Here is a 13,136-nt window from a genome sequence, read left to right on the forward strand (position 1 = left end):
GCTCTACTCAGTGGCATACCGCTTGCTCAGAGGCGATCTGTGCCTGACGTATAAAGCCATGTCCAACCTGGAATTAATGGACATGCTGCACCTCAGAAAATCCAAATCCCATCGAGCTACGTGCTCGAGAGACTTGAACCTCAGCACTGAAATAAATAGGACATGCTGGAGGGACAGATTCATAACCCAGAGGCTCCCTTCACTCTGGAATAAAATCCCAGTCCAGGTTAGGCAGAGTCCCTCATTGACTCTCTTCAAGAGGAATCTTGATGAGTGGATGGGGGGTCGTAGGTTTACCCCGGGTATCACTTATGTGTCACTGTTAGACAGAGGCACAGTATACTAACCTCGAAAAAGGGCATAGCAAAATTAATTTAAAATGGGTGGCGAAAGCCAAACACACTCTGGCTAGGCTTATAAATGCCCTAGGGCAGATAGCCTAGTATGAACCTATGAACCTATATGAGTTTGCATTAACTGTTTACATCATTTGCTTCTATCTTGTTCATGATGTAATTTTCTTTGCAAATATTATAGTACTTTTCTGGTAATTTCTCTTATTTCCTTTTAAAATTATTAAATCTTGTATGTACATACTCAGTAATGCTTTGAAACACTTGTATTTTGGTGAAAATGTGTACTTGTCACTTTAAGAGCCTTTTGATTTAAGTTAAGCCCCATACTGCTTTGCTTCAAGTGCTCGTCACTCTCTGTAATCAAGTTACTTTCGTTTTTGGCCATTTATGACTCTAATGGACTCCAACAGCCTTTTTTTTAATTGTAATCCTTGAGATGGATTAAAAATTATATTTTGCCAGCTCGTGGCTTTGGTAGGAAAGCAGAGAACTGTAAGTGAAACTTTTAGACTTCTAGAATAGACCGTGAGCTTAGAGAGCTGTTTTTTTTTTTTACTTTTAGTTTCTTCTAATTCATTTAAAATGACTACCAGCACCCACTGCTCCACAGAAAAGTGCCCCAAACAACATTTTTAATATTAATAGCACTTTTTTAACTATTAACACAGAGTTTACAAAGGAACAAATCATAAACATTTGGTTTTTTAAAATTATATAATTTTATATTTCCTACACCATTCGCACTAGAGTTAAAAGCAGTATAGCATTGTGTTATCAAACTGTTAAAGCCTGAAAGCGTGTATGGTAATTCCATATTTCATATGTTAAGACATGACAAGTTAGTACTGCTTGTTCTAGATATTAAAGCAGTTCTTTGATATTTGTCTTATTTTATATGTTTAATATTGCATTGGTATAAATAATAAAAGGCATTTACCTTGTCATTTATACCAGAGTCAAAAGCAGTATAGCATTGTGTTATTAAACTGTTAAAGCCTGAAAGCATGTATGGTAATTCTGTTTTTCATGTGTTAAGACATAGCAAGTTAGTAACACTTGTTCTAGATATTAAATCAGTTATTTGATATTTGTCTTATTTTAGATGTTTAATACTGCATTAGTATAAATAATAAAAGGCATTTACCTTGTCATTCATACCAGAGTCAAAAGCAGTATAGCATTGTGTTATTAAACTGTTAAAGCCTGAAAGCAAGTATGGTAATTCATTTTTTATATGTTTAGTCAAACAAGTTTAGTAATACTTGTTCTAGATATTATACGGAATGTGAGACCATCCAAGTGCAATTGACAGCGGGTAAATTGAATGTTCAATTTATAGCTTGCTACAGATCTCCCACCTTGTCTCAGGACCCTCACGCACCATTCCTGAGAACATTAGAAAGTATGAAGATTCTACCCAACACCATGCTACTGGGTGACTTCAACTATCCATATATTGACTGGGAAAACTACTCAAGCTCAAATGCCGTAGCCCAATGCTTCCTTCAGTTTATAAACACAAACGCCCTAGAACAGCTGGTCACCACTCCCACAAGAGGTGACAACATACTGGACCTGGTCATCACCAACATGGGGAACCTATGTTCCACACCTGAGGTAAACTTGTCATTGGTAAGATCAGATCACAAACTAATCACACTGGACATCCACATCCCGACCCCCCCCCCCCCCAGTCAAGGAAATCAAGGTAAAAAACTTCTCTAAAGCCAACTTCACACTCCTCAAGACCGAGGTGGGAAGTTTCAAAGCTCCCAATCAAATGGAAAATGATGACCCATCAGCAGAATCCTTTACAAGTGCATTCTATGAACACCTTCAAGAATGCATGGACCGAGCCATCCCAAGTAAAACCAAGACCAACTCCTCAAAAAAGAGGAAGCCAGTCTGGTGGACCCCGGCCATAAATAAACTTTACAACAGAAGGAGGAAACTCCTGCAAGATAGAACAAAATCCCAAAATAAGAAGGCATCTCTGATTAACATCAGTAAAAAAACTGCGCTCCCTCATTAAATCATCCAAGACCAACTTCGAAAGAAAAATAGCCAATGACTCTAAGGATAACCACAAGGCCTTCTTTAATTATGTCAAGAGTCTAGGGGCAAACTCTCAGATATGCTCCGAGCTAGTGCATAATGGCCATAAATACAGTGAACGAACCGATATTGCCAAAATCCTGGCTGACAAGGTCAGTGCAAACTTCACCCCCCCCCCTCCACCAAAGGGGCTAGCACCCATCCCAGAAGAATGTGGCGCTCCAGATATCTCAGACACACAAGTAAAGACAGTCCTTGCAAAGGCCAAAAACACAGCATCAATGGAACCAGATTCTATCCCAGGTTGTGTCTTACACGAGCTTCAAAATGAACTAACCCCCCATCCCAAATCACTATTCAAACTCAGCCTCTCTACAGGCGATGTACCTAAAGAATGGTGTACAGCAACAGTCGTACCACTCCACAAAGGTGGTGCCACAACTGACCCTGGGAACTATCGCCCTATAAGCTTGACTAGCTTGGTCTGCAAAGCCATGGAACGCATTATCATGGAGCTCATTAACAGGGACATTGGGAACCTCCAGACACTGGACCCCATCCAGTTTTGCTTTGTTAAAGGCAGATCTTGCCTCCTGAACTTGGTCGACTTCTTCGAAACAGTCACCAAGGCCATAGATGAAGGGAAGGTGGTCCACACAGCATATCTGGACCTCGCTAAGGTGTTCAACACCATCCCACACTCAGGTATCATAGACAAACTCACCAGCTTAAATATCAACCCCCATGTCACGAGATGGGCTGCCAGTTGGCTCTCAGACAGAACCCACACAGTAAGAGTGGCAGGCGCCATGTCTGGCTCTAAACCAGTCACAAGCGGAGTCCCACAGGGCTCAGTCCTGGGACCACTCCTGTTCAGTATATATTTCTCCGAAGTACAGGCAAAGGCGGAGGGACTGTGGCTAACCAAGTTCGCAGATGACTGTAAATTGGGTGCAATAATTGACTCTCCAGCTGACACAGACATCCTGCAAAAGGGTCTCACAGAGACAAACACCTGGTGTCAAAGTCACGGCCTCAAGCTAAATGCCAAAAAATGCATAGTAATCTCATTTGGGAAAAACAAAGTACCTACAAACTACCACATAGATGGGAATCCACTAAGTACAGAAGAAGTAATTAGGGACCTGGGTACCCAAGTAGATAGCATGCTCTCGTTTGATAACCACATAGCCAAAATGGTCAGGAAATCCTTCTATGTGGCACACCTGATCACAAAGGGTTTCTCATCCAGATCCAAGGAGGTGATTGTGCCCCTTTACTCCTCACTCATTAGGCCCATAATAGAGTACAATGCCCCATTTGGGATGTACCTCACTAGACACCTGCAACAACTAGAAAGACCACAGAAGTACCTCACTAAGAGGATTAAGGGCCTTAAACAATTACCCTATGAAGCACGACTAAAAAAGATCCAGCTCTTCTCAGTCTCAGGCTTACCGTCCGCTCAGAGGTGACCTATGCCTGACCTATAGGGCCATGTCAAACCCTGAACTAATGGACATGCTTTATCTCAAAAAAACGAGATCCCTCAGAACCACTCATTCTAATGACTCGAACCTATGTACAACAATAAACAGGACATGCTGTGCCCAGCGACTCCCCTCACTCTGGAATATAATCCCAATCCATATTTGACAGAGCTCCTCTCTGACCCTCTTCAAGAGAAATCTTGATGAGTGGATGGGTAATCGTAAGTTCTACCCTGGGATCACTTCAGGAGCCCTTTTGACAGAGGCCCAGGTTACTAATCTAATGGGGAGGCGAAAGCCATCACTCTGTGGCTAGGCTTATAAATGCCCATGGGCAGATAGCCTAGTACTTACCTATGAACCTATATTAAAGCAGTTCTTTGATATTTGTTTTATTTTAGATGTTTAATACTGCACTAGTATAAATAATAAAAGGCATTTACCTTAAAATGAGATTGTTTCCAAACAGTATTTGTCACCCAGTTCATTTTTATATTCCATGGTGGTTTTGTTGTAAAATCTGGATCTATCTAACTAGTTGAAGATTTGAATGAGTACTTTTGCTCTAATATTTGTTTAAACATCTTTAGCTTTTAATCTTCATTTGTCTCTCAGCTTCTTCTTCTTCTGTTTTCCATTCATTTTTCTCAGCATGGCATTTCAAACCAAAAGAACTCCAATCCATTTCTTCTATCTTGTCTTAGACTTTATTACCTGATAAGATGAGTCACTGACATTTCTATTGAGTCAAATAATTTTGGGCCATCACTGAAGAATATTTTAATTCTTGCTGGAAAAAACAGATGCACTTTGAGTTGCCTCTTTTTAAGTTCTTTTATTAATGGTAAACACTCTTCTTTTGGCCATTACACCAGATGAATAATCATTATCAAACCGGATTATGTGCGCTCCAGATTTGACCAGGCAGTTTTTAATACAAGTTCTTTATTTTGAGATGAAAAGAGTTTGAGTGTGACAGACCTGGGACTGTTTGTTTTGTTTGATGCTGAGACTGGCTTTAAGGATCTGTGAGCTCTCTCAGTCCCATATGAGAGAGCCTCTGGAAGCTTTAAAATGACTGGAAGCCATGTATTATGAAAGTTCACCATATTACTACCCTCAGTTCCTTATGGTATTCCATAAATCTGGAGATTGTTGCATCTGGATCTATTTTTTAGATCTTCAGTTTTGTCCATTAGTGAAATACTTTGTCTATTTAGTGTGTCAATATGTTTTTCATAGTCAAGAATTCTATTTTCTTCATCAGTTAATGTTTTTTCCATATTTTCTGTCTTCACGTTATGTTGCTTTGTCAGTTCCTGTAATTGTTGAATGTGCTTTTTACTATTCTCTTCAAAAGTGTCCAGTTTCTTGCTCATTTTATCAAATTTCAGTGACAAGTCCTGCATTGTTGTTAATAATGATTGTAAATCCTTATTCATTGTTTGGTCAGACATAGTATTTTCTGTGAAGCTCATCTTTTGTCTGGTCCTGATGCTTTCTGTTCAGTTTTTTGACAGGAATATTTGTAGAAAATGCCAACATTTTTTATGTAGACGTCTTATACCATTAGTTGTGATATTCCAGCAAAGTTGAACTGTCCATGATCAATATTTTTTAATTTTTCCTGTCAGAAAAAGATTTCTCTGTCTCTCTTAAAACTTGTTAATACATTAATCTAAGGTCTTTAATGCAGTCATTTCCCCATGCAAGAATGAGGAAAAGCACATTAATCTCTATTTACCATGCCTAGTTTTTATGCATTGCAGTGCCTACATTTCTTAAAACTGAAAATGAAGAGAGAGAAAAGGGTGAAAGAAAAGAAAAAAAAAAAGAACATCACCAGCTGTTTACAGTCTGCATTACACTTAAAAATAACTGAAAAAAAATTACCTTATAGCATGTAAAGTAAAACACATGCCACAAAATTGGTACTATTTAAGGAAAAAATATTTACTTACAGTTAACTTCCTCTTTCCTCTTGCCCTCCCCAAAAAGTTTTCCGAACATTAATGACATGAAGTAGGGCATATGCTTTAGAGTCCCCCACAAGTACAACAGACTCTGAAAAAGTTTAGTATTTCAAGATTTTCTTGTTCTGTCATATTTCAGAAATATAATTATTGCACTGCAGTCCCATATTAAGTTACTGGTTTTATTACTGTTCATCTCCAAAATCCTGTCTCTGCTTCATTTCCAATGTACTCTTGATTCTTCTGGTCAACTGTCATGCTCCCTTCCTTCTGTCCAACATTTTCTATTGAAACAGTGGAAAGGGTTTCACAGGTAAAGTCTCTCTGTAGTCTTTATTACCAGAATAACAAGAAGCAGCATCTCCATCTGTTCCACAGCTCACTTTTTGTTGGACAAACCTTTGTATTTCCTCCTTAGTATGTACTTCATGGAAAAATGATTTGTCCTTCCAGGCAAGAATACCTTGAAGACAGCTGGGTACAGCAGTTTGAATCTCACACCTGCATCTTGACATTCCCTGAATAGTGGAATGCATTCTCTTCTGTCTGGTGTACAGTGAGTAATCATTCTATACAAACACTCTGCTGTCTCCCACTTTTAGTACTTTGTCCTTCTGAAACTTTTGTCAGAATCAACTCCTTCTGCTGATAAGATTGCATCTTTGCTATTAAAGGACTAGGTTGCTTTCTTATAGCCAGATCTGGAGCATGCACACGATGTGCCCTTTCATCTAACAGCTCCTGCTATGGAATACCAGTCCAGTTGCTTATTTGTGCTTTCATAAAATGAATGCAGTCTGTCCCTTCCAGCTTCTGTGGCATAGCTGAAAGTCTCAGGTTTTCCTTACGTGCTCAGTCCTCTAATTCTTTTATTTTTTTTTAAACATCTCTTCCTGAGCAGTCTCATATTCAGCCATCCTTTTCTTTATTTCATCCTCTGATTTTTGCATCTTTGTCATCTCATCCGAATATCTGTTTAAAGCTTCTTTCATTTTTTTCTAGCCTTTTGTTTTTTGTGTTGATATACTCCATCAGTGTTTTGTTTATTTTTAACCAGGTCTGTATGCAGTTGTCTTATCTTCCTGTAGGTTACTGGAAGTCATGTTTGAAGGTTGCATTGCTTTTTGCTGAACAGCTGTAGAACTCTCCCCAGTCAGTGTTATTTCCTCACTTTTTATAGCTGATTTTTTCCAGGTTTTCTTTATTTCGTTATTCCTGGCATCCAGGCAGTACACTTACAAGCCAGTTACTGAAATTTACCCATAAACACAAGTCTACTGGCTTTCTCTGCTTAGTTTCTGTTTTCATACTGGGGGAGCTAGAAACAAGCTGTTACTCAATGTGCAGCCATCTTGGAAATCCAGCTCATTGTTGGGTGTTGATAGTATACACCTAGAGCTGAGACAACAGTGCATGTTTTTTCATGCTATTGCTAAACCTCACTTAATGAGCGGTATAGTGACTCAGCTCAGTACACATTTTATATTTTACTCTGCTTGGTGATTTGGGGATGAATCATGAGATCATACCCACTGGTAACTGTCAGATCATTGTAGGCAGTGGAGTGAATGAAAGGATTTCAGCCCCTGCCTACCATCATAGTATTCTTCTTTCCTTTTAAAAGTTGTATGCTTCCTGTATTTACTATTTTTAGTGCAAGCCACATTTTTACATTTGCCTTCTAGCTCTATACTAGAAAATTTGCATTACTGTCTCACTTATCTTGAGTTCATTTGTATTAATCAGTGTTGTGTGAATGATTTTTTATTTCATTTTTTTTTTTTGCAAAACCTGCTGTCCATCAGGTCTCTCCACCAGGGACTTATAGGTTCACAGATTCATAGGTGTTTACTAGGCTAACGACCACAAGGGTCTTTTTTAGCCTAGCCATGCATCCCAAATCTCTGATGAGTTCTGATACCCTTGATAAGTGTAAGCATGGGCCTGGGGAGATGAACCATTTACAGGTTACTTGTTTTGCATCAGAGACATAGGTGCCAAACCAGGAATGAATTCCTGATTTCCCATCCAGTTGTCCAAGTTGCACTTGAATTGGATTAGGGAGGAACTCTGCTTCACATTGATGGGGAGCCTGTTCCTTAGATGGGGTAGTCTCTGGGATACATACCTATCTCTCCCACCAGGCCTATTTATATCACAGGCAAGGTTTAAGTCTTTAGAACGTGTAATTCTGGTACTGTTTGTTTTGTGGATATGCAGAAGGTCCATCAGAGTGGGGTCTGACAATGCCCTGTATGCCAGGCATAGATGTCCCCTCAAAAGCCTAAAGGAGGCAGAATGCAGGGATAAGACCTTGAGGTGGTCTGCATAGGACATATTACTTACACCCTGTATTCTTTTAGTGAGGAACCTCTGTGGATATTCCATTTGTTGGATACGCTTAGTTAGGTACATACTAAAGGGGGCATTGTACTCAATGATAGGTCTGATGAATGCCAAATACAGTGGAACAATAACTTCCTTGGACTTAGATGACATACCTTTGTTTATAAGTTGAGCAACATAGAATGATTTCCTCACCACTGTAGACACATGGTGATCAAAGGCTAGATTACTATCTGTGTGTGTCCCTAAGCCCCTGACTACTGAGTCAACTTTAAGGGGTGTGTTCTCAATATGATAGTTACCAGGGATGGATGACTTCCCAAATGATGCTATTACGCACTTCTTGGCATTTAGTTTTAGTCCATGACTCTGACACCAGTTCTTTGTCTGTGTCAGCCCCTCCTGGAGAACATTTGTGTCAGTGTGAGATTCAGTGACAGCTCCTAATTTGCAGTCATCTGCAGATGTAGTCAGCCAGAGACCACTGACATTGGCCATGACTTCTGAGAAGTAAATGCCAAAAAGGAGTGGTCCAAGGACTGATCCCTGAGGGCCTCCACTTGTGACTGCCCACTTGTAGAGGTGGGGTTCCCAATTTGTACTTGCTGGGTCCTGTCTGTGAGCCAGTTGGCTTTCCACTGGTTGATATACGGGTTTATACCTAACTTCTTGAGTTTGTCAACAATGCCCGAGTGGGGTATTGTGTCAAATGCCTCAGCCAGGTCAAGGTAGGCCGTGTGAATGATTTTTACCCTCATCCCTTGCTTTGGTGACCTTCTCAAAGAAGTCCACCAGGTTGAGTAGGCATGATCTGCCCTTTACGAAAGCAAACTGAGTTGGGTCCAGTGTCTGGAGGTTTACTATATCTCTGTTGTTCATCTCCATGATACTTCTTTCCATGGCTTTACATATAAGACTAGTTTTCTTATATGTAAACTTATTTGTAGTGGAGACAGCCATCAAGGGTTTTGTGATTAAATCTCTAACCCTGCAACCCCTGTGACTGACATTTGCACCTGCATCACTGTGTGGGTGTTCTGTGTTCTCTGTGGGATGTGCTTGCTCCCATACACAATCTTGTGAGGGCTATAAACACTGGCATGCGTCACCAAGCCCCGTCTTCTGGTTAAATGGTCATTTTTGTCCACGAAACCTCCATTTGTAGGGGAGCTGTTTGGCTGACCAGGACTACCATTTCTCTCCCCTCAGGATGGGAAAGCCAGCATGACCATCTCACTCCCACCTTCCACTTCCTGGCTGTTCCTATACTCAAAACACCAGTCAGATTCTAGGTGTCCCCATCATAGTCAGGACTTCATCACTGTATACTGTAGAACTGGGTAGGGTGAATGACTTGTCTCACATGTGATTAGGTAAAATAGTCAACTACTTTGGTCTGCAGTTGTTTCTTTCTGCTGCCCCACTATATGTTTCTAGTGAGCCATGTGCCTGTGTAAGCAAGATTTAATAGTGTAACTCAGAAGATTAAGTGTATGAACAAAAGGCTTCATTCTGTAAGCCCTCTGTTTGTTTCCTGTCACTTATCACTTGTTATCTGCCCTTTGACTTTAAGCAAATAACAAAACCCAATAGTACTCCTTGGCTGTACCTGAGAAAGATGCACATTTGCATAGTGGTTTTACCCATTAAAGTTGCTTCTAATTACTTTGACTGTCACGTACAGAGCTGGTCATACCATTAATTGACTACAGTCATCACCCTATTTTAGAATATGAGATGATAAATTATTGTAAAAACATTTAGTAATGGTGACCTAAGACATATTTTGTATTTTGGAAACTACATGATTGCCTTACTTTAGGGATTTCTAGTTGGCAGTGTGACCTAACAGACTGTAGTAATTTTAGTCATTAAGTCTATGCATGGAAATTGCCTTACAGGAACCAGCTACATAACCCATCTTTCCTTACCATCAAGAACAAACTGTTCCAACATGCTGACATTCAACCTGTTATGTAATTCTACAGAAGTGGGAATAAATGAACATTGTTTAGTAGCTTGTATCACTACATGTTATTAAAAAGAGATAAAATCATTATTTTAATCACTGGGCGTTGTAAGAATTCAGTGTTCTGAAGGCCTTTTAGGAGGCTGCGTAGATAGTTAAGCACTGCAGCTGCTTACCAAGCTTGAGTCAGCCATTATTGCATTGCGTACTCTGTGAATTGTTTGTTCAAACTTCTTTGTATGAGAGGCTTGAGAAACACACTTCTGTTTATTTAGAGGGAATAACTGTGGTATACTTATGGTTGTATACATGCATTTTTGAAATTCATAAGGTAAACATGTATCCTTGTTGCTATTTTAATCCCTAATCAGTAGGGATATTTAAAACTGCTTAGGATAGATAGCTACGATGACACTTATTTCTAAGTAATCTGTCTCATTTCTGCAAATAAGGATTCAAGGTGGCTAATACAGCTACTGCACAGGAAGAAACATACATCATTGCATATGTGACCGCTGACATTTCAGGTGAAAGAGAAAAATGAGTGGTTTCATTCATCTTAAAATGTTGCTGATGTTATGGCTGCTACTTCTGCTGGGCATTAGGATGACATTGGCAGTTTTTACTATTAACCTAGACATACACAATCATTTTCCATGCCACCTCATGAATAAAACTGCTGTCATTTTTCAAATATAGGTCAAAACTATTTCTTCATAGCAATATGAAAGATTACTCTTATGACATGTTTTAATCTCTGCCATGCACATTTTTTTTCTTGAAGTACAACTAAAAAGAGTGTGTAAAAAGTAGGGGAAAAATAAGTCCTCAAAAGATATGAACATAACTCCTAGAAGTGTTATTTCAAGAGCACAGTTGGATGAAACTCAGCAGACTGAAATATCAAGACATAGAGTAACCTCCACCCAATTCCCTAAATAATATAGATTCCATAGTCTCATGCAAGCCAGAAGTAAAAGTAACTACTGAAAATTCAAACACCTGGATTTCAATAAACTGAGTTCTGTAAATCACTGTTCTGTAATTTACTGTTAATGTCACAGGCATGTGTTTCTTGTTCGGCCTTATAATTTATTAGTTTTTCACTTAGAGTTTACCCCACACCTTATCCTTCAGAATGATCAGTGAAACCTGACATTTTTAAATTCCAGATGTTCTTCATATTGATCACTTCTGCAGTAACCTAAGCTAGATGGGTTATATCCTTTAAGGATATAGCAACTGGCCAGCTTCCACAGCTTCAAGGCACCTTCCATTTACCCAGACCATTAGTCAGCCTGAGCTGACTAAAGAGACAGGTTTGGGTACCAAGCCTTTCAGAGCTTTCTTGTTGCCCAAGAATATGATTCTTTGAGGCTTTTGGATCAATGATTGCCTTGTGCTTTTCCTTTTCTGTGCAGATACAGTGGATATAAAAAGTTTGCACACCCCTGTTAAAATGCCAAGTTTTTGTGATATAAAAAAATGAGACCACAATAAATCATTTCAAAACTTTTCCCAGCTTTACTGTGACCTATAAACTTGTACCATTCAATTGAAAAACAAATCTATTAGGGGAAAAAATATAAAAAATAAAAAGCGTACAATAAGCTGGTTGCATAAGTGTGCACACCCTTAAACTAATACTTTGTCGAAGCACCTTTTGATTTAATTATAACATTCAGTCTTCTTGGGTAGGAGTCTATCAACATGGCACATCTTGACTTGGCAATATTTGCCCACTCTTCCTTGCAAAAGCACTCCAAATCTGTCAGATTGTGAGGGTATCTCTTATGCACAGCCCTCTTCAGGTCACCCCCACATATTTTCTATTGTATTTAGGTCTGGGCTCTGGCTGGGCCATTCCAAAACTGTAATTTTATTCTGGTGAAGCCATTCTTTTGTTAATTTAGATGTATGCTTGGGATAATTGTCATGTTGAAAGGTGAAATTCCTCTTCATCTTCATCTTCAGCTTTCTAGCAGACACTTGAAGGTTTTGGCCAAAAGTGACTGGTGTTTGGAACTGTTCATAATTCCCTCCACCTTGACTAAAGCCCCAGTTCCAGCTGAAGAAAAGCAACCCCAAAGCATGATACTGCCACCACCATGCTTCACCTTGGGGATGGTGTTTTTTTGGTGGTGCAAAGTGCTTTTGTGCCAAACGTACCTTTTGGAATTGTAGCCAAAAATGTTCGACCTTGGTCTCATCAGACCATAACAGATTTTCACACACGATTTTGGGAGACTTGAGGTATTGTTTTGCAAATTTTAGCCGGGCCTGGATGTTTTTCTGTGTAAGAAAAGGCCTCTGTCTTGCAACCATACCCCATAGCCCGGACATATGGAGAATACGGGAGATTGTTGTCACATGTAGTACACAAACAGTACTTGCCAGAAATTCCTACAGCTCCTTCAGTGTTGCTGTAAGTTTGTTGGCAGCCTCCCTGACCAGTTTTCATCTTGTATTTTCACCAATGTCGGAAGGACATCCAGTTCTTTGCACCATCACTGTTGTCCCACATTTTCTCCACTTTTTTTCTTCACTGTATCCCACAGTATATCCAATGCTGTGGAAATTTTTTTGTACCCTTCTCCTGACTGATACCTTTCAACAATGAGATCCCTTTGATGCTTTGTAAGCTGTCTGCGAACCATGGCTTTTGCTGTAGCAGGCAACTGAGTACATGTCAGGAAAATCCTAATAGGACAGCTGAACTTTATTTGGGGTTAATCAGAGTCTCTAATTGATAGCAGGTATGTACCCAAGAAGACTGAATGTTGTAATTAAATCAAAAAGTGCTTCAACAAAGTATTAGTTTAAGGGTGTGCACACTTATGCAACCAACTTATTGTACATTTTTCATATTTTTATATTTTCCCCTAACAGATTTGTTTGTTTTTCAATTGAATTGTACAGGTTATAGGTCACATTAAAGGTGGGAAAA

At 39.4% G+C, this 13,136-nt stretch overlaps 1 protein-coding gene across 2 annotated transcripts in view; it reads left to right on the plus strand.

Annotated features, from left to right (window-relative positions):
* The window catches only part of TTC27 (tetratricopeptide repeat domain 27), a 2,723,583-nt gene that overhangs the window by 2,566,199 nt on the left and 144,248 nt on the right, over positions 1-13,136 (plus strand). The gene's annotated exons all lie outside the window — the stretch shown is intronic.

This window comes from Protopterus annectens, chromosome 1.part2, assembly GCF_019279795.1.
Source record: "Protopterus annectens isolate FY-2018-M chromosome 1.part2, PAN1.0, whole genome shotgun sequence".
Lineage (NCBI taxonomy): Eukaryota > Metazoa > Chordata > Ceratodontiformes > Protopteridae > Protopterus > Protopterus annectens.